This window comes from Bubalus bubalis, chromosome 20 (genome assembly GCF_019923935.1).
Source record: "Bubalus bubalis isolate 160015118507 breed Murrah chromosome 20, NDDB_SH_1, whole genome shotgun sequence".
In the NCBI taxonomy this organism is placed as follows: domain Eukaryota; kingdom Metazoa; phylum Chordata; class Mammalia; order Artiodactyla; family Bovidae; genus Bubalus; species Bubalus bubalis.
In genome coordinates, this window is record NC_059176.1 from 30880037 (window position 1) to 30907824 (window position 27788).

The window sequence follows — 27788 nt, forward strand, 5'->3', positions numbered from 1 at the left end:
CTGTAGGAGTTGCTTGTATATTCTCGAGATTAGTTGTTTGTCAGTTGCTTCATTTGCTATTATCTTCTCCCATTCTGAAGGCTGCCTTTTCACCTTGCTAATAGTTTCCTTTGATGTGCAGAAGCTTTTAAGGTTAATTAGGTCCCATTTGTTTATTTTTGCTTTTATTTCCAATATTCTGGGAGGTGGGTCATAGAGGATCCTGCTGTGATGTATGTCAGAGAGTGTTTTGCCTATGTTCTCCTCTAGGAGTTTTATAGTTTCTGGTCTTACGTTTAGATCTTTAATCCATTTTGAGTTTATTTTTGTGTATGGTGTTAGAAAGTGTTCTAGTTTCATTCGTTTACAAGTGGTTGACCAGTTTTCCCAGCACCACTTGTTAAAGAGATTGTCTTTAATCCATTGTATATTCTTGCCTCCTTTGTCTAAGATAAGGTGTCCATATGTGCGTGGATTTATCTCTGGGCTTTCTATTTTGTTCCATTGATCTATATTTCTGTCTTTGTGCCAGTACCATACTGTCTTGATAACTGTGGCTTTGTAGTAGAGCCTGAAGTCAGGTAGGTTGATTCCTCCAGTTCCATTCTTCTTTCTCAAGATCGATTTGGCTATTCGAGGTTTTTTGTCTTTCCATACAAATTGTGAAATTAATTGTTCTAGCTCTGTGAAGAATGCTGTTGGTAGCTTGATAGGGATTGCATTGAATCTATAGATTGCTTTGGGTACTATACTCATTTTCACTATATTGATTCTTCCAATCCATGAACATGGTATATTTCTCCATCTGTTAGTGTCCTCTTTGATTTCTTTCACCAGTGTTTTATAGTTTTCTATATATAGGTCTTTAGTTTCTTTAGGTAGATATATTCCTAAGTATTTTATTCTTTCCGTTGCAATGGTGAATGGAATTGTTTCCTTAATTTCTCTTTCTGTTTTCTCATTATTAGTGTATAGGAATGCAAGGGATTTCTGTGTGTTGATTTTATATCCTGCAACTTTACTATAGTCATTGATTAGTTCTAGTAATTTTCTGGTGGAGTCTTTAGGGTTTTCTATGTAGAGGATCATGTCATCTGCAAACAGTGAGAACTTTACTTCTTCTTTTCCAATTTGGATTCCTTTTATTTCTTTTTCTGCTCTGATTGCTGTGGCCAAAACTTCCAAAACTATGTTGAATAGTAATGGTGAAAGCATCAATTTTTTGACTGTCAGCCTTCTTCATGGTCCAACTCTCACATCAGTACATGACTATTGGAAAAACTCTGGGAGAAATTGAAAAATAAAAATTACTTGAATAAAACAAAAGAAGGCAAGAAAAGAAAAACAAAAGGAACCCAGAACAGTTGGAGCAAGCAAACAAATGGATGGTAGATTAGATACAAATTTGTCATTGGTTATATTAAATTTAAGTGAACTAAATACTCCAATTAAAATTCGCAAACTATATTTTTAGAATATGTGCTGCTTACAGAAGACACACATTAAATATAAGTTTGCAGAAAAACTGAAGGAGAAAGAATGCAAAAAGATATACTATGTAAACACCAAAAAATACTAGTATAATTATATTTACATTAAACAAAGTAGATTTTAAGACCAGTAGTATTGCTAGAAATAAGAAATTTTATAAATCCATAAAAACTTCAAAATTCTAAATTTTATGCACTCAGGTAATGACAATAAAACCTTATTTTTCAACCCACTATTTTCCTAAAGAATTTTAAATCTACTCTGAAAAAAAATAGCATGTTTTCATTTCTCTTTCATTCCTGAAGCTTTGCCAATCAGATTCTGTTTCCAACAATATTAACCTCCAACCTCCTAAACTCGTGATATCCTTTTAGTTTTTCTCCTATCCCATCCGAGCCAAACTGTCCCTTGAAACTCTCCCCATTGCCCTAATTGTTTCTTGTATGCCTGTTATACTCTAAGTGTTAGTGTCTCAGTCACGTCCAACTCTTGGTGACCCCATGGACTGTAGCTTGCCAGGCTCCTCTGTCCATGGAATTCTCTGGGCAGGAGTACTGTAGTGGGGTGCCATTTCCTTCTCCAGGAGATCTTCCTGACCCAGGGACTGAACCCAATGTCCTACACTGCAGGCCGATCCTTTACTGTTTGAGTCACCAGGGAAGCTGATTATTATACTCTATCTACTGTCTATTTATATAGACAAATTATAAGCCTTCCCTTTAGTTCAAATGGTAAAGAATCTGCCTGCAATGCAGTAGACCAGGGTTCGATCCCTGGGTTGCGAAGTTCCTCTGGAGAAGAGAATGGCAATCCACTCCAGTAGTCTTGTCTTGAGAATTCCATGGACAGAGAAGCCTGGTGGGCTACAGTCTGTGGGGTCACAAAGAGTCAGACACAATGGAGTGACTAATACACACATACTGTCTATTTACTAGTAAATCTCTTTTCCTTTTGTCTGGTCCTTCCAGATAGGCAGACCTGCTTAGCTGAAGATAAAATTCCCTTCTCTCCTCACACTACATGAACTCTGAAACCTCATCAACCTTGGCAATATCATACATTTATGTCTATGTGAATGATTCCCAAATTTCATGTATTGCCCTGCACCTATCTTGGCCTTCTAAACATTGAAGTATGAATGCTTTTCTAATTACTCACTGAAGTCCATTTATCCTATTCCTTAAAAAACTTTTGGAGTCCTTGTCACTTTTTCCCCAGCACCCCTACTCTAACTTAGATATCAGTAATTTAATGTAGACATCATCTCTTTATTTTTATGGCTTTCAGCCCTGCATCTCCAAACTAAGGTCAGTAGAACTTCATTTTCCCAAAATAAAAATTGTATAGAAGATTCATATCAGAGATATTTCTTGAAGAAAAAAAATTCAAAGATCAAAAATATTTAAGTAATGCTACATCTTAGTGCCTGTTTGCAAAGATTGATAATGAATACTAGCACATAAAAGGCTCTAGGAAATAATGGCTTCAAGAATCTGATATTTAATCATGCATTCTGTAGAATATTCTTTGGCAAAAGCTGTGCTGAAGTTGCTAAAGTTTTTCATCCCTGCTCCTCATCAGTAGGACCAACCCTCCGCCTCTGTCCTCCAAGGCTCTCATTCTACCATGCATCACAGTCCATTTAACACGGTATCGTTTCTTAAGAGGGAACAGTCTGCCTCATTCTTTTATTTTTCATGTTGCCAATCATGATCTACTCTGGCTGTAAATAATATTTTAGATTCACAATATTGGATTTTATTTTCTTTACAGATTAATTTTAAAAGTAATACCCTCCTATTTTTAGAGTGTTTTCATTAATACTTAATGAACAAAATATTAATCATAACCTTGTTTATGAAAGTGTCAGACTTTTTGAAGAAGTTCTTAATCCAGGCCACCAAAAAAATATAGTATAAATTTTAAGATGTTATGTAGTTCCATCCTGAACTGAATGAATTAAACTTACTCCCATAGCACCTAAAACCCTGGAAGGAAGTGACTTATTTACTTTCATGAACTCATTAATTAAGTGCTCATGATACTCTAGACTTTAACCAAAAATAGAGATGATTCGGTCTCTTTCTGAAGAGACCATCTTCAGTTTCTATCCAACTGTTATTATTAGAATACAAATGCAGCTTATTGGTATCTGCCACCCCTGGGGGACAATGAAGCACATCGCAAAGAGAATATATTGGCACAATGGTTGTCTTCAGCTAAAATTGCCTAAGAAACAGAAATTACTGTTGAATAGGTTGACGTGTGCTGGCAGAGTTCCCTGAGGAGTTTGAATTGCATCTTTCTGCAGTATATCTCGGAGAAGGCAATGGCACCCCACTTCAGTACTTTTGCCTGGAAAATCCCATGGACGGAGGAGTCTGGTAGGCTGCAGTCCTTGGTGTCACTAAGAGTCGGGGACGACTGAGAGATTTAATTTTCACTTTTCACTTTCATGCATTAGAGAAGGAAATGGCAACCCACTCCAGTATTCTTGCCTGGAGAATCCCAGGGACAGAGGAGCCTAGTGGGCTGCCGTCTATGGGGTCGCACAGAGTCGGACACGACTGAAGTGACTTAGCAGCAGCAGCAGTATATCTAGTGTGTCAAGCTGTTTGTTTCATAGGGGTAGATGTGGTTTATCACACCTTTCATAATAAATCAAGCTAGCCCAAAGCAACAGCTTCTTGATGGTAATACCATGCTTATATAGGCAAATATGATAACTTTTCTGAGAACCAATGTTAGGACACTAGAGATGCCTCTGTTTCTTCCTGAGCTATGATATGATATCCTCCTCCTATCTACCGAAGCTGCTGTTTATACGCTATGGATTGAAAACACCTATTGTTTAAAAAATTAGATCTTTTCATATATGAGCATTGTTAGGTATTCAATGGAAAGTAAATCAGTTGGGAAAATGAGATTAATTTCTTAGTCCTGAACATGAGAAATTAAATACTTAATCTTGCTGAATTCCTAATGGAATCTGTGACTCTAAATCTTTTTATGCCATTACCTAGTTACTGCAAAGCTATGGGGAACATGGAAATTTAAATGTTTCAGCTATTTATTTGGAAAGAACTTTCTTGTGCATTTTAAGTTCATGGAATTGCAGAGGAAGGAAAAAGAGTTCTGCAATTTAAGTCATGATGCTCTTGATGATCAGGTCAGACCAGCTGATAAGTTCTCGATCGGAATGCAGCACAGCAATCGACTGTCATAAAGATTAACATCCATTTGCTTAGCTAATGAGTTCCATATGTACAGCATATCCAAGGCTCATGCTTTAAAAGGTTGTATCCATTTTTATCATCACATCTGGAAGCACATCCAGTGTGGTATACAGCTGCATGACTGATTTTCATGTTTGTGGTTGGTAATCAGTCTCGTTAATTTTTAGTCATATTCCATATATATTGGTATACTTGGAAATATATATTATTGGACATCTGGAAAAATTGACTTTTCAGGTGTTTATAAATGTATTTCAGCACTGTTCTTCTTTCTCTTTGACCTTAAATGGTTTTCTTTTGCTAATTTTGACATGTGTAATACCTTACAAAGGACAGCCCTTCACAAGGTGATAATGTAATGAAGGTTTGCACAGGGATTGCTTTAAATAGACATTTTCAATTGCAGAAGAGTCATATGACCTCATTTGGTCTTTTTCAGTGCTATAAAGTAAGGAAAAAAAGAAAATGCATTCACAAAATGTTCACTGTTGAAAATTAGCCTTTTCTATATTTTGCTTTGAAATACCTGCATGTATACCTTTAAAGATGTCTAAATGATGTGTCATGTTATGTTGAGTATCTTCTTTCAAAATAAACCCTGCCCCTCAAGGATATCTATATCCAAAGTAGCTATGCCGTAATGTAGACTATAATAGCCCTTCTGTGCTAAGAAGAACAGGAATAGAAATAGATACTGTATGACTAAATGCTGATTGACAGCTCCATCGCAGGCATGGTACTTCTTTAGCTAAACTGTAATAAAGAGACTTCATATCCTACCATTCAACAGATAATACAATAGCATAAACAGATGTAACCTTGTGGGAAAAAATTGTTTACTTGATTATAATGATAACAAATTGAACATTTACTTTTTAAAGATTTTAGATAAAGATCACAAAGAGTAACTGTTGATTCACAAGGCAAACTTTCTTCTCAATTATCCTTTTAAATGTTGTTTCTAATAGAAAATAACCCTACATCTGGGTACTCTTTAAATACATGAAGGCAAAATATTTTATTAGAATATAAGAATTTTTAAAATGTAAGCACTGATTGAATGTCTCCAAGTTACAGACTGGAGACAGCTTAAAAGCTCCTACAAATTGAAACCTCACTTTCCAACCTGTCAAAGTTTACTGCATTGATTTATTATTAGGGGGGAAAACCTGAAAACTTCTTGTCATCAAAAGTTTCACAAGAAACAAGAAGGATGCTTTCAAATGTAAAGACCTTTACTACTTATAGAATCACACATGACAATGAATGGTGTCAGTATTATGAGTAACACAAACTCATTATCTAAATGTACCCGTGGAATTACAGAGCCCTCAAGAACTCCTTATCAGTTGCAAGACTTTGTATAAAATTTTATGGAGTAAAAACTAACAATTTAAGCCCCTAGTGTTGACCATACTTAGTTACTTTGTCATATATACAATGTATGCTTTTGAGATTATTTTCCCCCTTGGATTTCTTTTAATTCTGTTGTTATAACTCCTAATAACCACATTTCTAACATCATCAAGTTACTACTGGGTCACCCATATAATCAGTATAACTTATTTTCCATCCAAATTGATGAGAGATTTGATGCAAAATACACGTGATTACATCCATTTTAGATTTCATTTCACTCTAATGGCAATACTCTTGCATGATCTTTTTGTTAATGTTAAATATGTGTTTAAACTGAAATTAACAGTTTCTGAAGCTAAAATTCATATCTGTTTTGACCCATGTAAAGAAACTGAATTGAGATACTTTCAGTGATAGAGCAGAGGGAGTGTAATTAATGGCATCTACACAGAATCCTTGGGACATATAGGGTTTCTGAATCACTGAATTCAGCAGTGCCGTCAGTGTTTTGGCTGGCAGCCTATAACCCCCTTTTAACCTGAGCCCAGCTTACTCAGCAAGCTATGGCAAGTGACTGCTGAGCTGTTATTTTCTTATTTCAAAATACACCTCCAGTTGAGAGAGGGACATGCTCTTTTACATATGGTTTGGGATTTTGTTTGGGAACTCAGTTTTTCTGTTATGAGTTCTTTAAAGAAATGTGAAGCAACAGTGGCAAAAAAAAAAAATCAGAAACTTTGGAAAGGAAAGAGACGGGGTGAACTCACAGAAACTGAGATGCAGTACTTGTTTTGGCCAGGCACAGAGAAGTTGAGAAACACTCTGTAGGTGGGCCAGCAAAATCTATCATGTAGGATAGGGACGAGAGAGTTCTGAACTAAAGTCCTTCCATGCAGCCTGTCATGCCACCACCATTCACAGCTAAACAAGAATAGCTTTATTCTACTCTTCCATGTGTTTACATAGCTAATGAAGTAGTGTTAGAGGTTGCTGAAGGCAGGCAGGGATTATCCTGACATTGTGTAGATGAGAGTGTATGTAAGGGGGAAGGAAGCGAAAATTGTGATAAAAGTGATGAGCCATGTCCTAAAGAGTGTTGATTACAAGCACAACAACTACAAACTCCCCACACTGTCCGGGAAACATCTATGCTATCAAACCTAATCTCTGGATTGTCAAGTAGAACATTCAAGCAATATACTGCATCCATTTGTTCATTCCACAAATATTAATTGAGAACAGTGTTCAAGACACTGTTGTAATGCTGTGGCTATAGTGCTGAACAAGATGAAGACCTTGCCCTTTTGAAGCATTTAATCTAGTTGAGAAGCATATGGTAAACAAGTGAATGCACAATAGATTTCAAGCAGTAAAAAATATCCTTAAGAAATATAAGAAAAGATAACAAAGAGCATAGATATTTACAATATGTGGTGAGGGAGGTGAATATTATTTCTTTTTTTAAATGCTTTTTATTTTATTTTATATTACATTGGGATATAGTTGATTTACAATGTTGGGTTAGTTTCAGGTGTACCACAGAGTGAGTCAATTCTACATATCCATTCTTTTTCAGATTCTTTTCCATATAGGTTATTATAGAATATTGGGTAGAGCTCCCTATGCTATACAATAGGTCTTTGCTGATTACCTATTTTATATAAAGTACTATGTGTATGTGAATCCCAACCTCCTAATTTATCTCTTCCCTCTCACTTTTCCCCTTTGGTAACCATAAGTTTGTTTTGAAGTTTGTGAGTCTCTTTCTGTTTTGTTAGTAAGTTCATTTCTCTCATCATTTTAGATTTCACATATAAGTGATATCACATGATATTTGTTTTTCTCTGTCTGAATTACTTCACTTAGTCTGATAATCTCTAGGTCCATCCATGTTGCTGCAAGTGGCATTATTTCATTCTTTTTGTGGCTGAGTAATATTCCACTGTACATGTATACCACATCTTCTTTACCCGTTCCTCTGTTGATAGACATTTAGGCTGTTTCTATGTCTTGGCTATTGTAAATAGTGCTGCAGTGAACATTAGGGTGCATATATCTTTTCCAACTAATGATTTTCTCTGCATATTTGCCCAACAGTGAGATTGCTGGATCATTTGGTAGTTCTATTTTTAGTTTTTTAAGGAACCTGTACATTATACCACATACTGGTTGTACCAATTTACATTCTTACCAACAAAGTAGGAGGGTTCCTTTTTCTCCACACCTTGTACAGTATTTACTGTTTGTAAACTATTCAGTGATGGCCATTCTAACCAGTGTGATGTGATACAATATTTTAATTGTAGTTTTTATTTGCATTTCTCTAATAATTAATGATGTTGAGCATTTTTTCTATGCTTTTTGGGCGTCTGTGTCTATATGCCTTATTTATAGAAAATCTATTTAGATCTACCCATTTTTTCATTGGAGTGTTTGTTTTTTTGAGATTGAGCATCATGAGCTGTTTAGATATTTTGGAGATTAATCCCTTGTGAATCGCATTATTTGGAAATATTTTCTTCCATTATGTGGGTTGTCTTTTCATTTTGTTTAAGGTCAAATTGGCAACATCAGCTGGATCATCAAAAAAGTGAGAGAGTTCCAGAAAAACATCTACTTCTGCTTTATTGACTATGCCAGAGCCTTTGACTGTGTGGATCACAATAAACTGTGGAAAATTCTTCAAGAGATGGGAATACCAGACCACCTGACCTGCCTCTTGAGAAACCTATATGAAGGTCAGGAAGCAACAGTTAGAACTGGACACGGAACAACAGACTGGTTCCAGATAGGAAAAGGACTACGTCAAGGCTGTGTATTGTCACCCTGCTTATTTAACTTATATGCACAGTACACCATGAGAAATGCTGGGCTGGAAGAAGCACAAGCTGGAATCAAGATTACTGGGAGAAATATCAGTAACTGCAGATATGCAGATGACACCACCCTTAAGGCAGAAAATGAGGAGGAACTAAAAAGCCTCTTGATGAAATTGAAAGAGGAGAGTGAAACAGTTGGCTGAAAGCTCAACATTCAGAAAACGAAGATCATGGCATCTGGTCCCATCACTTCATGGCAAAAGATGGGGAAACAGTGGAAACAGTGTCAGACTTTTTTGGGGGGGGGGCTCCAAAATCACTGCAGATGGTGACTGCAGCCATGAAATTAAAAAAAATAAAATAAAAGACGCTTACTCCTTGGAAGAAAAGTTATGATCAACCTAGATAGTATATTGAAAAGCAGAGACATTACTTTGCCAACAAAGGTCCGTCTAGTCAAAGCTATGGTTTTTCCAGTGGTCATGTATGGATGTGAGAGTTGGACTGTGAAGAAAGCTGAGCACCAAAGAATTGATGCTTTTGAACTGTGGTGTTGGAGAAGACTCTTGAGAGTCCCTTGGACTGCAAGGAGATCCAACCAGTCCATTCTAAAGGAGATCAGCCCTGGGATTTCTTTGGAGGGAGTGATGCTAAAGCTGAAACTCCAGTACTTTGGCCACCTCATGAAAAGAGTTGACTCATTGGAAAGGACTCTGATGCTGGGAGGGATTGGGGGCAGGAGGAGAAGGGGACGACAGAGGATGAGATGGCTGGATGGCATCACAGACTCGATGGACATGAGTTTGAGTGAACTCCGGGAGATGGTGATGGACAGGGAGGCCTGGCATGCTGAGATTAACGGGGTCGCAAAGAGTCGGACACGACTGAGCGACTGAACTGAACTGAAGGTTTCCTTTGCTGTGCAAAAGCTTTTAAGTTTAATTTGGTCCCATTTGTTTATTTTTGCTTTTATTTAATCTTGGAGGTGGATCCAAAAATATATTGCTGTGATTTATGTCAAAGACTGTTCTATGTTTTCCTCTAAGAGTTTTATAGTATCTGGTCTTAAATTTAGGTCTTTAACTCATTTGGAGTTTATTTTTGTGTATAGTGTTAGAGAATGTTCTAATTTCATTCTTTTACATGTGGCTGTTCAGTTTTCCCAGCACACTTATTGAAGAAACTATCTTTTCCATATAGTATATTCTTGCATTCTTTGTCTTTGATTAATAGACCATAGATATATGGGTTTATTTCTGGACTTTCTACCTATTCCATTGATCTATATGTCTGTTTATGTGCCAATAAGATACTGTTTAGATGACTGTAGCTTTGTAGTATAGTTTGAAATCAGAAAGCCTGGTTCCTCTAGCTTCATTTTTTTTTTTTTTCTTAAGATATCTTTGACTATTCAGTGTCTTTCAGGTGTCCATATAAATTAAAAAATTTTTGTTCTAGTTCTGTGAAAAATACCATTGACAATTTGATAGGGACTGCACTTAATTTGTAGATTATCTTGGGTAATATAATCATTTTGACAATATTGATTCTTCCAATCCAAGAGCATGGTATAATCTTTCCATTTGTTTGTGTCATCTTCTATTTCCTTCATCAATGTCATAGTTTTCAGAGTACAGATTTGTGCCTTCTTGTTAAATGGAGTGAAAATGAAAGTCGGTCAGTCATGTCCGAATCTTTGTGACCCCGTGGAATGCAGCCCTGCCAGACTGCTCTGTCCTTGGAACTCCCTAGGCAAGAATACTATAGTGGATAGCCATTCCCTTCTCCAGGGAATCTTCCCAACCTAGGGATCAAGCATGGGTCTCCTGCATTGAAGGCAGATTCTTTACCTTCTGAGCCACCAAGGAAGCCCATGTAGGTTTATTTCTAAGTATTTTATTCTTTTTGATGCAATGGTAAATGAGATTGTTTCCTTAATTTCTCTGGGTGATCAGTGAAGACTAATATAAGGAGACAATGAACAGAAATATAAGTTAGGCAGTGAACCAGATAGAGACCTTGGGAAGAATTTTCAAGAAAGAGCAAATAACAAATACAAAGGACCTGAAATCAAAATAAGTCTGGTTTCTAGCATTAAAGCAAAATGTTCACTTGGCTAGAGTGAAAATTAAACATTGAATGAGTAGAAATTGCTGGAAAATTAGGCAAGAGTCATATTGTACAGCAATTCATAAGCCATGGCAATGGGTTTGACTTTTATCTTGATTAGAAACCATTAGAGATTTTTCTATAGAAAAGAGGTATTAGATAGGTTAAACTTTTAAGTGATTCCAAGGATTCTAGTATGAGCAAATGGATGAACAGTGGTGTTATTTGCTAAGGTGAGGAAAACTAGAGAGGAATATGTCACAGAGAGAGCCGAGGGAAGGTAAGAAGAAATTCTAATTTAGACTAAGGTTCTGATGTGTATTAGACAACGAAAAGGAAATGTTGAGTAGGCAATTGAATGCAAAAATCTAGAGCCCAAAAGAGAAGTCTGTACTGGTAGAAAAATTTACATATCAGCTGCATATATTTAAGGTCATGGCACTAGAAAAGATTTTGTGGATAGTGACTGTAGATAGAAAATACCACAAGAACTAAATCGAGGCTCTCTAACATAAAGAAGAGGAACATGCAAAGGCAGACAATCATTAATGAAGAAGTAAAGGAGCCAGTGTAATGTCTCATAAACTGAGTAAATAAATATGTCAATAATGCAGCAGTGGGCAACTCTGTCATATGCTGCCAAGAGATCAAGTATGAGGATGATTAGGAGTAGCTCATTGAATTTGGTAAATTATAGTTGTCAATAATGCCCCAGACAAGGTTTCAGTGGCATAGAGTGGATGAAAGCCTACTGGAGAGGTTGAGAAGAGAAATAAGTGGAGAAGTGGTGAAAGCAAGGTATTTAGTTGGAGCTTCAGTTTCCTCATTAATAAAATGCAGAACTCGATCTATATAATCTGAGGTTCCTTCTATCCAAACAGTTTTCACATTTTTATCATGAGTTTGAGCTCATTTTATGTCCTCCATTTCATCAAATCCTAAATTCCTCGATCATTTCATTCCTTCCCATTGCAATGAAAAATAAGAGAGGAAAAAATTATTGGACATTAGTGATTTCCCCCCAGAACCCATTTTTCCATTTCATAAGTCAGGTGACATTTTTCATTACCTGTTAGATGATGCTGATATTTTAGGCTGTTATTTTGGAGATGTTGCCAGTAACAGGAAAATATTTTCATCTCTTGATGTTCAATATTTTCTTAATAAATTATTTTCAAAAATGACTGCCTCCTGCTATCTCTGAAGAAAAAATGTAAAAATTGGCTGCTTTGCAAGAAATTTAAAAATATATCTAATATCACCTAAAAGAAGTTAATAAAATGCTTTTCATTTTTTATTCAAAGTGGGCAATTGTTTCAACAATTAGACATTTTAAATACAATTATCTGGAAGATATTCCCAATGGGTGATATGAACTCTCAAGTCTATGAATTACGGCCTATGGAATGAAGAGAATGAAAGCTTTCTGTTTAGGTTATCTCTTCCATCTGCTAAGTCTTAAAAATGTAAAAACTCTGACTCGTTAGACAATATTTCTATTATACTACTATTACTATTTATGAGTAGTAATGGATGTGGTCTACCTTGCAATAGAGTGAGGAGTAAGTGTTCAAGCAATTCTCTGGTCAAGTATTTGCCTGTGGTGCATGTAGCCACAGATCTGTCATCATTAAACCACTGTTTCTATAAAGCAGATTGAATTATGCTGGGAGAGGACCTGTGATACTGTGATTTATGATAAGAAATAAATATATTTGATCTCTGTCTGGTTTCTGCCACAGAGTCAAGACCCTTGGAATTTCCCAAGTGAAGAGAGCGAGAGCATTAAATGTATCTTGTTTTGTGAATGAGGTGACTTTTGGAAGTGCCTAAAAATGGTGGCTGGTCATTAGAAGAATTAACCATGTGACTAGAGAGTTGAAACTTTCAGCCTCACCCCCCTCACCCCCAACCTCTGGAGTGGGCAAAGGGGCTACTAATGGCCAATGATTTAGTCAAGCAGGTCCAGGTAATGAAGCCTCCATAAAAATCCAAAAGGATACTATTCAGAGAGCTTCTAGGAGTGAACAGGTGGAGGTGCTGAGAGATTGGTACCCTGGGGGGAGCATGGAAGCGCCAGGCCCCTTCCTCATATCCTGCCCTAGCATGCATCTCTTCCATCTGGGTGTTCCTGAGTTGTATCCTTTTACAGAAACACTGGTGATCTAGATTACCATGTTTCTCCGAGTTCTGTGAGCTACTCTAGCAAAGTAATCAAATCTGAGGAGGGGGTCCTGGGACTCTTTAATTTATAGTCAGTTGGTCAGAAGTACTGGTAACAATCTGGGGTTGCAGTTGGCTCCTGCAGTGTGCGAGAGTGATGGTGGGCAGTCTTGTGGGACTGAGCCCTTACCCTGTGGAATCTGATGCTATCCCTGGGAAGATAGTGTCAGAATTGAGTTAAAATCCCAGACACCCTGATCATGTCTGAGAATTAGTTGATGTTGTATGGGAAGTCCTCCCTTTCCCCACCTAAACATACACACACACACATACACACACACACACACACACACACACACACACACACACACATATTTTGGAATTAAATCCAGGCCTGATTGAAATTCAGATTGTATGTTTAATTCAAATTATGATCTGATTTATCAGGAAGATAACCCATTAAAATGATTTGATGGAGGCATTTCCCAAAATACGATGATTCAATTCTTATACACTATTATTTCTAAATGAATCAAGATTTATTTTCAGGTCAATAACAGGTAAGATATTCTGAATTATATTTGTTTACTATAATGTTAAACAATATTATTCTTGTATATTTTGAGATATTGTGCCTCAATAAAAATTCTAGTTGGTAGTTTATTCTGAAAATTTTCTGAAAGGATTTTCCTTGTTTACAGGAAATGGCATTTCTTGTTATTTCAAGTCAAAGAAACATAATTCATAAACAAAAGTAGTATTATGGAATAAGTCAGATGTATTCATATGAAAAAAATAATCACTTGTCCTTTTTGTCAGAATGTACACATTAAGGACTTTTAGAGCTTAGGTTTAGCAAACCAGTATTTTCTAATTAGCCAGTAGACTGGCAGTCACACCCCATCTGCTCTTCCCCCAACTCATAACACACTCTGTCTCTCTCTCCCAACCCCGCATCAAGCTCCTGCTGTTCTGCACTTAGCATCGACTTCCTTTCTGCCCTTCTCCTAACCCATCCTTGTCTGGAGCTGTCAGCTCTGGTTCTTCTGTGACTCAGCACTGAGTTTCATACCAGACTAAGTTGAAATCCATTTCCAAGCCATTAACTCTGTATTTGCTCAAGCCAAGAGTCACCACCCCACCTAAACCCTCTGTATTTCCCCCTAGGTCTTGACCCATTCTTTTGTGGGGCTTCTAAGTCCTCCCTCAGTCAGTCACAATAAAATCCAAATAAGGGTTAAATCCTGACCCTACTTGGGTTTGAAAACTTTTCCCACTCCAGAGGCACACAGAGAAAGACTTGAAGCTACAAGGACAAAATCCGATAGAACATCTCTTTCCCTAGTCATGTGCAAGGATAGATTAAAGCTAAACATGGCTCAGATCAATCAAAAGTTCAGACTGCTGAAAACTGCTCTTTGACTCTGGGAAACTGATGCACTTTGCTGTTAGGTAAAAATCTATGTACTTGAGAAAGCTACCATTAAGACATTTTTTAAAAGATAGACATCATTTCTGCTATGACCATAGATTATGATAAACCATGCTGTGTTCCTTCAGATATGATGGATAAACTCATATTTGGCAGTGAGAATGCAGAAGAAAAGGAACATTGCTAATCTATTTTGTTATTAATAGAAAATAATATGTATATGTGGTGCTTAACCATTCATATTCACATACGATGTGTATTATTGTACTTTTTTTTTTTTGCTTGACCATATTTTAGTATTTAGTGACACCAAAACAAAGATTTGCACATGCTTTGAGTGGACTATACCTCAGCTGCTGAAATTTCCTTCTCACTTTTCCACAACATCTTAAAAAACAGGAGTATGCCCTGCTGTTTATAGCTCTTACACATAGTAAGAGATTGCACAAGATTAGGCTCTAATTATTAGAAGAAAATACTATCCTAAATTGCAGGAAACTCTGTCTCTCATTTCCTTCTGATCTGACTTTTTTTGGTAAATGTTACACATTGTATTGTTTCATACCTCTATTGATAATTTTAAAAAACTATTATTCCCAGAAAGTATATGAATCTTTTCAACATATTCTGGAACAGTCTTTACCCAGGGATTCTTGTTTTTTTTTTGTTTTTTTTTGTTTTTTTAAAAAGAAGAAAAAAATCTAGACTTCTTTTTGGCTGCTCCCTCGAGGAGTATGTTTATACCAGCAGGATCTTTGAGTCCTCCTCACTTGCTGCTAGCTGTGATGTGGCAGATTGGGTCCAGATTCTGACTTAAATGTCTTGGGTAGAAAAACTCAGAAGGTGAATTTTCAGTGGGGCCTTCATACACTAAAAGCTGCTGCTTAACTGGCAGTAAATGTAGCAGCAAAATTAGTGCCTGTAAGAAATTTTTTTTTAAATATCTTGAACATGAGCATAAGTTATGAACAAAGATTAAGTGCCACATGCTTACAAACCATCTTGCTTCAAGCCATGTGATACATCATTTCTGATTTTAAAATAAGGAATGTCTTTTATTTATTTATTGCTCTTCAGTTGACAAATAGTCAATAATGCTGCTGCTCGATTACCAACAGCCTACTAGTGTTCTGAGCTGGTTAACTCTAACCTTGTTTCAGTGCTCACTCTCTTTTACCTACCCCTCCAGAGCCCAGAAAACTTGCAAAAATAAGCACTGGCTAATTAAAAACAAAGAAATACCATTTGGGGTTATATGCCAATCAGGCAATAATCTGGTAGTGACTCTCCAGATTTGACAGACAGAAACATTTAGCTGTGATTGTGTATGATGTCATGCGAGTGAGTTAGGATCATGTTGTGTTCATCAGTCTGTTTACATCAGGAGCTTATAAAGAAGAAAATCACTTTACTTTGTGATGATGACTCTCTCTGTTTGACCTTTGCTAGCACCTGCAGAGAACAGATTACGCAGTGATCCCATCAAGCAAATTCCTTCATACTCCCCCCTCACCCAACTCCACACAGTGTAAACCAAGTATTCAAAGAGAAGTGTAACTATCCAGGGATATGTATTTAAATTATAAAACTTGTTTGTTTTTGAAGTCTAAAATCTCATTGATTTTGCAGTAGTAGCTTCCTTCTCTCATGTGAACTTGACCTTTCTGGATTCATTCTAAGGCAGCAATCTAAATGGAAATTATAGATACTAATAACTGATGACATTATTTTTTAAGTCCAGGGAAAAAAGAACCTAAGAAGAAGGCAAGAAGACATATTTGTATTGGTAGATTATTTTGTAATTATCCATCAAATAGATGGATCTTTTTGAACATATCTACTAATAATTTTCTCTTTTCTTTTATTATGTATAGTAAATGGGCACTTGATCAAATTACTTGTGCTAGTTTTCTATACATACAGTAAATGATTTCAGAAATTAACTCAGTAGAGCTCTTTGTTAAAATTTGTCATTTATCTATTAAAATTCTTCAGCTTTTGTCAGACAATGTACTTAGCTCTGTAATAAGAGTCCCTGAAGATATGTGTGTGTGATTTGTCAAAAGAGAGACAAAAAGTGTATAAAATGCTAAAATGTCAGCAATCAAGAGATTTAACAGACTTCAGTAAATTTACATAGAATGAATAGAAATCTTTGATATTAATAAACTTAGCTCGGGGGAGTACAATAGAGGGGGCAAAGAATGATAATTTGAATACAATTTCGACTTTACTTCTTCCAAAATTAAAAATTTTATGGATAAATGTGTGATATAGTTTAAATGATATAAGTGTAACTGTTTATTGCCACCCCAGTATACCAGTATAGTATATAATTTTTCACTTAGTTTTTTTCTTTTTCTAACACAGGGATTAATATTAAATGAGACATATTAACACAACATTGTAAACCAATTATACATCAGTTAAAAAGAAGAAAATGAAACCAGCCATATCACATATTATAAGATTGCCTGGCAGTGAGTGGATAGGGAGTGGCTTTACTGAATCCAAAAATATGTTGTATTAGTGTACTGGGACTGCCATAACAAAATACCACAGACTGGGTAGATTAAACAACAGAAATTTATTTTTTAGCAGTTCTGGAAGCCAGAAATCCAAGATCAAGGTTTGATATCTTCTGAGCCACTCTCTTTGGCTTGCAGATGGCATCTTCTTGCCATGTCCTTCCCTGGTCTTTCTGTGTGCATGCTTCACTGGTATTTCTTTGTGTGTCCAAATTTCTTTTTATAAGGACACTAGTCAGATTGGAGTAGGTCCATCCTAATGGGTTCATTTTAACTACATTGCCTCTTTAAAGGTCCTGTATCCAAATAGAGTTCAATTCTAAAGTACTAGAGCTTCAGGAAATTAATCTAGGAGGGACACAGTTCAGCCTGTATGTGTCCTGGACTTAGGATACTTATAGCCACAATCTTGGCAGTGCCCTGAAACGGTCAGAGGTGGGACTTCGACCAGTGAAAGGGAAGTTCATTTGAAAGATTCTAAACCTGTTAATGCTTTGATCAGATCCTGTCCTTTCCCTGCTAAGAGAACATTGCAAGGCATGAGAGGAGTGGTAGTTTAGATTACCCTTTTATAGCTTCAATTCCCGTCCCATGTTTCCAATTGACTACAAAGAGTCTCTGAGCATGGAATCCTCAGTTTCCTTCACCTCTTTTTCTCTAGCACCTTCTTTCCTTAATGCTTTTCCTTTTCCTTTCCATTCAGAGTGCCAACCAGCATCCTGCTGTGGAACAGAGGCCATGTTGGTGTGTGTGTGGAAGTAGATCAGAGTCATGCAAACTTCAGTATGCAGAGAGAAGAAAGATCTTCTTTTCTTTTGGTTATTCCTTAATTGCTTTCTTGAACTTATATCACACACAAAAAATGTATTACTTAATAAATGGAACACACTAACATATTTTCCCTTGTAACTGAATTTCTGATTGTGGAGAGTTGTGGAACAGGAAAAAATGAACAATGTTGGCACAACTTACCCTGGCACTTGAAATTCTATACTGGACCATTATCTTAAAAGTTTTACAGAGGGCTTAACTTCTCCATACTAAAGACTTGCTATTATAAAACTAATTAATTTATAAGTGGTTGAAGAAAAGTGACTACACCACCATCACTACCAGCAACAGCAACAAACACACAGAGTTTACTATGTGCCAGGCATTGTGCTTAACATTTTACAAGTACTAAGTCTTTTGTTCTCACATCTATCCAGTTAGGTAGCTTATAGTATTATGTAGATTTTACAGATGAAGAAACAGAGCCACAGAGAAGATTAACCAGGGACATAGTAAGTGGCAGAGCCAAGAGCTGCATCCAGGCACTCTGACTCCACGGCCCAATTTTTCAGCCATTACTTGATGCATCTATAATAAAAAGACATATATCCCAGTGATTAGTATGACAAATGGTAATTCTAATTTATGAAACAGGTCTGCAGTACCATTAACAGAATAGAAAGGCAATTTTTTCAGAAGGAAAAACATTTTAGCTGAAAAACTGAGACCATATGGTTAGGAAATACATGCCTTTGTACTAAAGCCTCCCCCTCTGGTTCTGTTTACTGATGTCCTGTTTGGATATTTGCCGACAACTTTTGCATATCCTATTTGTCCCAATACATTGTGGCTCCTTATAAAACAATCAGAACATAAATTATCCCTGCCGAGATATTTCAAGCCTAGGACTTTAGAATTGTAAGGCTAATTTCCATAATAAATTCAAAAGATTTTTAAATGAAATTTCTGTCTTCCTATGATCATGCAGCTCACCAAAGCACTTATTTATATGTGTCCTTAAACCTGTTGTTACTGTCTGAATGTTCAACTTGTTGCTTCACTAACCAATATATTTGATATTAAAAATATATATGGCATGAAGAATGACCTTACTCTTTGCTCAGAGAAACTATACTGTCAGATAAGACTCTTGTTCATAACCACAAAAAGGAGATAGACATATAAATTAAGCCTTTCTTTCTTGGGTTGGACCTATGTATAAGAATATTCCAGAAGGTTCACTGGCCAGTTTGGGCAGAGTCTGTTACTACTCCATGCATGCCTCTACATTTCCTGGCTTCCTTTGCAGTTAGGTGACAAATTTTAGGCTATGGACTGTCAGCAGAAATATCGGTTCTGTTTCTAGGCATTTAAGAGTAAGTATGCCTCCTCCAGGGCTTCAGGAGGGAATTCACCTGCTAGTGCAGGAGATGCAAGTTTGATCTCGAGGTCAGGAAGATCCCATGGAGAAGGAAATGGCAACCTACTCCAGAATTCTTGTCTGGAAAATCTCATGGATGGGGAGCCTGGTGGGCCACAGTCCATGGGGTCAGGAAGAGACAGACATGACTTAGCTGGTAATCAACCACATGCTTCCTCCATTCTTCTCACTTCGGCAGAGACCTTCGTCCATATTTTCCAATGGGGCCACACTGGAGATGTACGATTGGTGTGTAAGCCACTGAGATTTGGCAACTGATTTGTTGCCACAACTTAACTTAGCTATGTCTAACAAAAATGAAGATGGCTTTACTTGAACAAGTGTGGAAGATGTGAGTAGAGGTGAGGATTTACCATGCTTTTGTATAGGCTCAGTGCTCAATGTTCAGTCGCTCAGTTGTGTCTGGCTCTTTGCGACCCCATGGACTGTAGCCCGCAAGGCTCCTCTGTCCTTGGAATTTTCCAGGCAAGAATACTAAAGTGGGTTGCCATTTCCTCCTTCAGGGGATCTTCCCCACCCAGGGATCGAAGCCAAGTCTCTTGTGTTTCCTGCACAGGCAGGTGGATTCTTTACCACTGTGCCACCTGGAAAACCCTTTGTTCACTGAGGCAAACTCAGTGAACTCTCTGTATATATTTCCCACATCTGAAAACATATCCCTTAAAAGATACAAAGATAGTATACTTTTTAACTTATTCCATATTTCCTCTTCAACTCAAATACATGATAGTTTGAGATAGATATTATCAAATGTATAATTATGGGTACAGACATAAAGACAAGTTCAAGAGAAAAGCAACTTGGAAAAAGAAAAAAAAAAACTTGCATGTCTTTAAATACCAGTGCCTAATGAAATTTTCTCCTTGCAATTTCACATTCATCCTGTAGCCAATCCTTGTGCTAAAGAGGTAGTTCACTTGAATGGCTGCCATGGCATACCACCCAGATCCCCTTTTAGGACCCAGGTATTCATTCCTTTAGTTGCCAGAGTTTATTCATTCCTTTAGTTGACTCAGGAACTGCATCCAGCTAAAGACCACTGCCTGCTCAAAATATTCACTCCCCAAAGTATAAAATTTCTAATGACTTGTGCTACCTGGTGCGTAAAAAAAGTCTTGCCTTTATTTTGAATATCACTGAACTGTGATCCCAGTTTGGAAGCTCCCCAATCTGAATAACTATTCTTTTTTAAAAGCCTAAGATGCATGGCCTTATTTGTAATTCTGAATTCTTACAAATAACAGGTTTTTTTCTTAATATATATTTCATTGACTTATAGTTAACTTACAATGTTTCACTTTGCACAGCAAAGTGATTCAGTTATACATATATACATATATTTTTATTTTTAAGATTATTTTCCATTATGGGCTTCCCTGGTGGTTCAGACAGTAAAGAATCCGCCTGCAATGCGGGAGACCTGGATTCAGTCCCTGGGTTGGGAAGATCCCCTGGAGGAGGGCATGGCAACCCACTCCAGTAATCTTGCTTGGAGAATCCCCATGGACAGAGGAACAGGAGCACGGCGGGCTGCAGTCCATGGGGTCACAAAGAATCAGACACAACTGAGCGACTAAGGGCACACAGCACACTATGACAATAGGTCCCTGTGCTATACAGTAAACCTTTGTTGCTTATTGAAGTCTCACAAATAACAATTTTAATATGAAAAATATATTAAGTAAGCATCATAATTTTAGTTTTCTAAAGAAGTTGCAAAAATAATAAGGGTGTTCATACATAATTTTCACTCAGTTTTCTCTGTTAAAAGATACTCAGATACTTGAGTAAAAAAATCTATTTGAATCTGGGAGCATCCAGTCTAGCAGATAGAAAGGAACACCAAGGAGCTGTACAAAATATAGACCTTTTACAATCAGAAGGAGAAGGAAGTTTTGTGTACTCAGTCATGTCTGACTCTTTGCAACCCCATAGACTAGCCCACCAGGCTCCTCTGTCCATGTAGTTCTCCAGGCAAGAATACTGGAACGGGTTGCCATTTTCTCCTCCATGGTATCTTCTAGACCCAGGGATCAAACCCACGTGTCTCCTGTGTTTCCTGCATTGGCAGGTGGATTCTTTACCACTGAGCCACTTGGGAAGACCCCAAGGAAATTATATTAGGCAAAAAGAAACAACAACAAAAAAGGTTGGTTATTGCAAGGTTAATTTCCTTCAGAGGATATCAGGAATCTATCAGGCAGATGACCTAACTGGTATTGATCAGGTCATGCCTGATTGGCTATTTTAAGATTCCATTTCTGGGAGAACCAAAACTCTAAGTCTTAGTTTGGTGATATGGAGCTTAACGTAAGTAACTCCATTTTGGCCCTACTGTCTTGATTTTAACACCTCTATTGTCAATATCTTACGTTACGTTACTGTGGCACTGTTACTGAAACTAAGAAATGAACATTGGTATATAAGTATTAACCAATCTCTAGTCTTGCCTGGAAAATCCTATGGACAGAGGAGCCTGGTGGGCTGCAGACCATGGGGTCATGAAGAGTCGGACATGACTGAGCGACTTCACTTTCACTTTTCCCTTTCATGCATTGGAGAAGGAAATGGCAACCCACTCCAGTGTTCTTGCCTGGAGAATCCCAGGGACAGGGGAGCCTGGTGGGCCGCCGTCTATGGGGTCGCACAGAGTTGGACACGACTGAAGCGACTTAGCAGCAGCAGCAGCAGACTTTTTCAGATTTCTCCTGTTATTCTATTAATTATCTTTTTTTCTGTTCTGGATTATATCCAGGATACACCAGTCAGAAGATAGTAGTTACTTTTATTTGACAAAATTAATAAAACACATTGATGTATGTATGTGTGTATATATACAAATAACTTTTAAGTGATTAATATAGGTAATATTTTTCTAATGCCTATATACAATAACATACCATCTAATACTAAGTAGCTGTATGACTTTGTGGATACTTCTTCACTTCTCTGAGCTTTGATCAGCATATCTATACACAAGATGGGGTTAAATTTGATGGTATCTTGGGTTCTTTCCATTTCTTACATTCTATACTTTGATACTGTTAAAGATGACATGACATTTTGCAGGGCATTGTAAAGAAACAGTTCCTGTTAAAACAATTGGTACAGAAGTTTTCTAATTAATGTAAATGAAGTGGGCATACCTCGCTAACCTTTATGGACTTTGTTGAAATGTTATGTTAATTTGAATTTAAAAAAAACACCAGATAGTTCCCTTGAGCAACTAGCATAAACAAAGATTGAGATATAACAAGAAGAAAGAATCTATAAAATGAAGATCCTATCTGAAGTAATTCTTAGGAGAGTTTAGATCAGAAAGAGAAGGTTCTTAAAGATCCATAACTCATTAGCTACATATATTTATGTTGGGTCAGCAAAGAAATGGCCTGGATTGGTAGAACTGCTGATTAGAAAGCCTCAGAAGATGCCACATTCTGATCAGCACTTAATTATTTTTTGTAAATATGAAGCTAGTTCAGCAGGTCAAAATGAGAATAATTATTATTCTGAAGAAGAACATTAATTTTTTGAAAATAAATTATGCTAATCTTTAGGCATGTTATTGTAAAAGAAGAAAGAAGATATATAAAGAAATACAGTACATACTTTAATTAAAATCTCTCACATTATGAGTCATTTAATGAAACTCTGCTTGTAACAGATAATGGTAATGTGTTAATAAACATTAGCTTAAATATGAACACTAAATGGTGTTGTAAACTTTGCTTGAAAAGAAAAACTATAATACAAAGAGTGATTATTTATTTAAATATATTCTAAAATTATCAGTAGATGTTTTCAACGTTTTCATCTGAGTCAATTTATTTAGAAAAGTAATGTAGTATATTTAGATCATAATACATATATTTAGATCATAATACAAATTAATCAAATTACAATAGAGTTCAGAGCTTAATTTTTAGCAATGAACATGTATCGTTTTCCTAGTTTGTTAACAGCATTTTAAATATTGATCATCTTGCATAAGGAAAACCCTATGGAAATTCGTATCTTATCCATGTACCTGTATGTGTAGGTCATGTGAATCATTTGGATATAACTTTGCTAAATGGAAATGGACACAATGTTCACAAATATGATGGGATTTTATTTAATTAATAGGATAATAGTATTTATGTGCTCTAGATAACCTACTCAAGCCACAAACTTTCTAGAGTGAAATCTTTTAGGTGCCAGAAGTTCTGAAAAGAGTATGTATGTGTATGTGTGTGTCTGCACTCGCACATGTTGGGGAGATGAGCTGTGAGGTGGTTCAAAGCTCTGAAGACCTTCATAGGTAGGCATAAGGTCCTTTTCAGCTCTAGCTGTTTTCAGCTTGGAAGAGAAATGTGGTTTTAAGTTATGGCCATGGTTCTTTCTGATAGATGATGGTTCTTTTTCTGGGAGAACCTACCAGCCATTGGAAAAGAGTCAGGCTTGCAGCTACTGCTCTGACATAGTTGTTGTGTTGTTGTTCAGTTGCTAGGTCATGTCAAACACTTTGCAACCCTATGAAGTTCAGCATACCAGGCTCCTCTGTTCACCACTATCTCCCAGAGTTTGCTCAAACTCATGTCCATTGAGTCACTGATGCCATCCATCCACCTCATCCTCTGTTGCTCCTTTCTCCTCTTGCCCTCAATATTGCTCAGCATCAGGGTCTTTTCCAGTGAGTCAGCTCTTTGCATCAGGTGGCCAAAGTATTGGAACTTCAGCTTCAGCATCAGTCCTTCCAATGAATATTCAGGGTTGATTTCCTTTAGGATTGACTGGTGTGATCTCTTGCTGTCCATAGGACTCTCAAGAGTCTTCTCCAATACCACAGTTTGAAAGCATCGATTCTTTGCTGCTCAGCATTCTTTAGTCTAACTCTCATATCTGTACCTGACTACTGGAAAAAGCATAGCTTTGACTATTTGGACCTTTGTCAGCAATGATGACTCTTTTTAAAAACACTATCTAGGTTTGATACAGCTATTCTTCCAAGGAGAAAGCGTCTTTTAATTTCGTGGCTGCAGTCACCATCCACGTTGATTTTGGAGCCTAAGAAAATGAAATAAGACACTGTTTCCACATTTTCCCCATCTATTCACCATGAAGTGATAGGACTGGATGCCATGATCTTAGTTTTTTGAATGTTGAGTTTTAAGTCAGCTTTTTCACTCTCCTCTTTCACCTTCATCAAGAAGCTTGTTAGTCAACCCTTGCAATTCAGTTATTTTGATCAAACCAAATAAGGGGGACCTTTCATAGATTAAATGTCTTTTAGTAGTATGAGTAGCCCAACTCAATTACCTAAGTATTACATAGAAACAGTAGTTGGATATTTCAAAAGGGTAGGTGACATTCAAATCTTCATATTTGGCTTTGTAATCCATGATATTATTATTTTTCCAGCACATTTGCTTGCCTAATTGTGTTTTGCTTAGATTCATATTAAAAAGAGTTTGTCTTTCCTGAGCACACACCAGCTGGGTAGTGGGAGGAAAGGGCCTCAGAGCTAACCAAACAGTGGGGCAATACAGCACTAAGATTCAAAATTAGTCATGAATAATTCACAAGGCAGATAATCCACCCATGGATAAACAAAAGGTACTGGAATCATCCCAGGATTATTTTATCCCAGGTTCTAATTCTTAGGCTACTAAATTTTTCTTTAATTTTTCTCCACGGCTTAACAAATACACTAAGATATTTTATTTAAAAAATTAATTTAAATTGATAGCTCTCTAAAAACAAAAATACTTAGTTTGCTCTTGGTTACATTTCCTTTTTACTTGAAAGAAAGAGCTCACACTATGTATGTGAAATAGATATTAAAGCATGAGGTTAAGATGTTTTCAAGATCTAGTAACTCATGGATGTTGGGTTTTCATCTAATTTCCCATTCAAATAGGAGACAGTTGTTTTGCCCCTCAGTACTTCAGTTACTTCCTCCAGATTGGAGATGAAAATGACAAAACCTTTAAAAGACATTCTGAAAATTAATAAGGTAACATAGGTATATAACCAGTAAACAAAAGGTACTGCAAGTCCTTCAAACTTTTTTCTTTGCACATGTCCATTGACCTATATCAGCCTCATTTATTACCATGAAAGTGCTGCACTCAATATGCCAGCAAATTTGGAAAACTCATCAGTGGCCACAGGACTGGAAAAGGTCAGTTTTCATTCCAATCCCAAAGAAAGGCAATGCCAAAGAAAGTTCAGACTACCACACAACTGCACTCATCTCACACGCTAGTAAAGTAATGCTCAAAATTCTCCAAGCCAGCTTCAATAATAAGTGAACCAGGAACTTCCAGATGTTCAAGCTGGATTTAGAAAGGGGAGAGGAACCAGAAATCAAATTGCCAACATCCATTGGATCATTGAAAAAGCAAAAGAGTTCCAGAAAAACATCTACTTTTGCTTTATTGACTATGCCAAAGCCTATGACTGTGTGAATCACAACAAATTGTGGAAAATTCTTCAAGAGATGGGAATACCAGACCACCTGACCTGCCTCTTGAGAAATCACATGCAGGTCAGGAAGCAACTGCTAGAACTGGACATGGAACAGACTGGTTCCTGGAACAGACTGGTTCCAATTCAGGAAAGGAGTACATCAAGCCTGTATATTATCACCCTGCTTATTTAACTTCTATGCAGAGTACATCATGAGAAGCACTGGGCTGGATGAAGCACAAGCTGGAATCAAGATTGCTGGGAGAAATATCAATAATCTCAGTTATGCAGATGACACCACCCTTATGGCAGAAAGTGAAGAATAAATAGCCTCTTGATGAAAGTGAAAGAAGTGAGTGAAACAGTTGGCTTAAAGCTCAACATTCAGAAAACAAATATCATGGCATCTGGTCTCATCACTTCATGGCAAATAGATGGGGAAACAATGGAAACAGTGAAAGACTTTATTTTTTGGGCTCCAAAATCACTGCAGATGGTGACTGCAGCCATGAAATTAAAAGATGCTTACTCCTTGGAAGGAAAGTTATGACCAACCTAGAAAGCATATTAAAAAGCAAAGACATTACTTTGCCAACAAAGGTCCATCTAGTCAAGGCTATGGTTTTTCCCGTGGTCATGTATGGATGTGAGAGTTGGACTTTGAAGAAAGCTGAATGACAAAGAATTGATGCTTTTGAACTGTGGTGTTGGAGAAGACTCTTGAGAGCCCCTTGGACTCCAAGGAGATCCAACCAGTCCATTCTAAAGGAGATCAGTCCTGGGTGTTCATTGGAAAGACTGATTTTGAAGCTGAAACTCCAATACTTTGGCCACCTGATGCATAGAACTGTCTCCTTGGAAAAGACCCTAATGCTGGCAAAGTTTGAAGGCAGGAGGAGAAGTGGATGACAGAGGATGAGATGGTTGGATGGCATCACTGACTTAATGGACATGAGTTTGGGTAAACTCCAGGAGTTGGTGATGGACAGGGAGGCCTGGTGTGCTGAAGTCCTTGGGGTCGCAAAGAGTTGGACACGACTGAGCAACTGAACTGAACTGAGTTGATGCTGAAGCTCCAATACTTGGGCCACCTGATGTGAAGAGATGACTCATTGGAAAAGACCCTGATGCTGGGAAACATTGAAGGCAAAAGGATAAGAGGGTGAGAGAGGATGAGATGGTTAGATGGCATCACTGACTCAATGGACATGAGATTAAGCAAACTCTGGGGGATAGTGATGGACAGACAAGCCTAGCGTGCTGCAGTTCATGGGGTTGCAAAAAGTCTGACACAACCTAATGACTGAAAAATCACCCTTTGGATATCTTACTCCTTCACCTTACATGGATATCCTTGCAGAAGGAACATAAACTAAACTATAGATAAGATAGTTTAGCTCAGCAAAGTGCCATACTTTTAAGAAAAGTGAAATCACACAAAGATGCATGGTATCATCAAATATGATATCTTTGTGCCACAAAAGAGTGAGTATATCTCTGTTTTCCATCTGCCACACAGATATTATAAGAACAGAATTCTTTTTATATATACAGCTTACCTTTGAACAATATAGGTTTAAACTGTGCTTGTCTATTGATACATGAATTTTTTTAATAGTAAATGCTACAGAGCTTTGTGATCAGAGGTTGGTTGAATCCCCAGATGTGGAAAAACCACCCATATGGAGGACCATCACATGCAGATTTTCAATGCAGGGAAGGTTGGCACCACTAGATCCAACCTTGTTCAAGGGTCAGCTGTAAGTGGGTCTAGTCCTTAGAACTGTGAGAAATATTTAAGACTATATTTCTTCAAACATGCCTACTTATTAATTGTGGGTTTTTTTCTCTTTTTGATTGTTGAAAGATTTTTAGTTTTACAATTCTATGAAATGGTAATGTAATTAGAATTCAGTAATCATTGTGCTCTGTGGTAATGTGAACCTTATTTCTCCTGAATTAAGATTTATTCTTGCTATAAATTATATAATGGAGAGTAACTTATAGTTT

The 27788-nt window shown here is 37.0% G+C and overlaps 1 long non-coding RNA gene across 1 annotated transcript in view; it reads left to right on the forward strand.

The window, feature by feature from the left end:
- LOC112580859 overlaps nucleotides 1-18840 on the forward strand; it is a 97881-nt gene extending 79041 nt beyond the window's left edge. The window contains exon 3 of the long non-coding RNA XR_003105182.3: nucleotides 17820-18840. This is a non-coding gene — a long non-coding RNA (uncharacterized LOC112580859). The remainder of the gene's footprint in view (nucleotides 1-17819) is intronic.
- Nucleotides 18841-27788: the final 8948 nt, after the last annotated feature.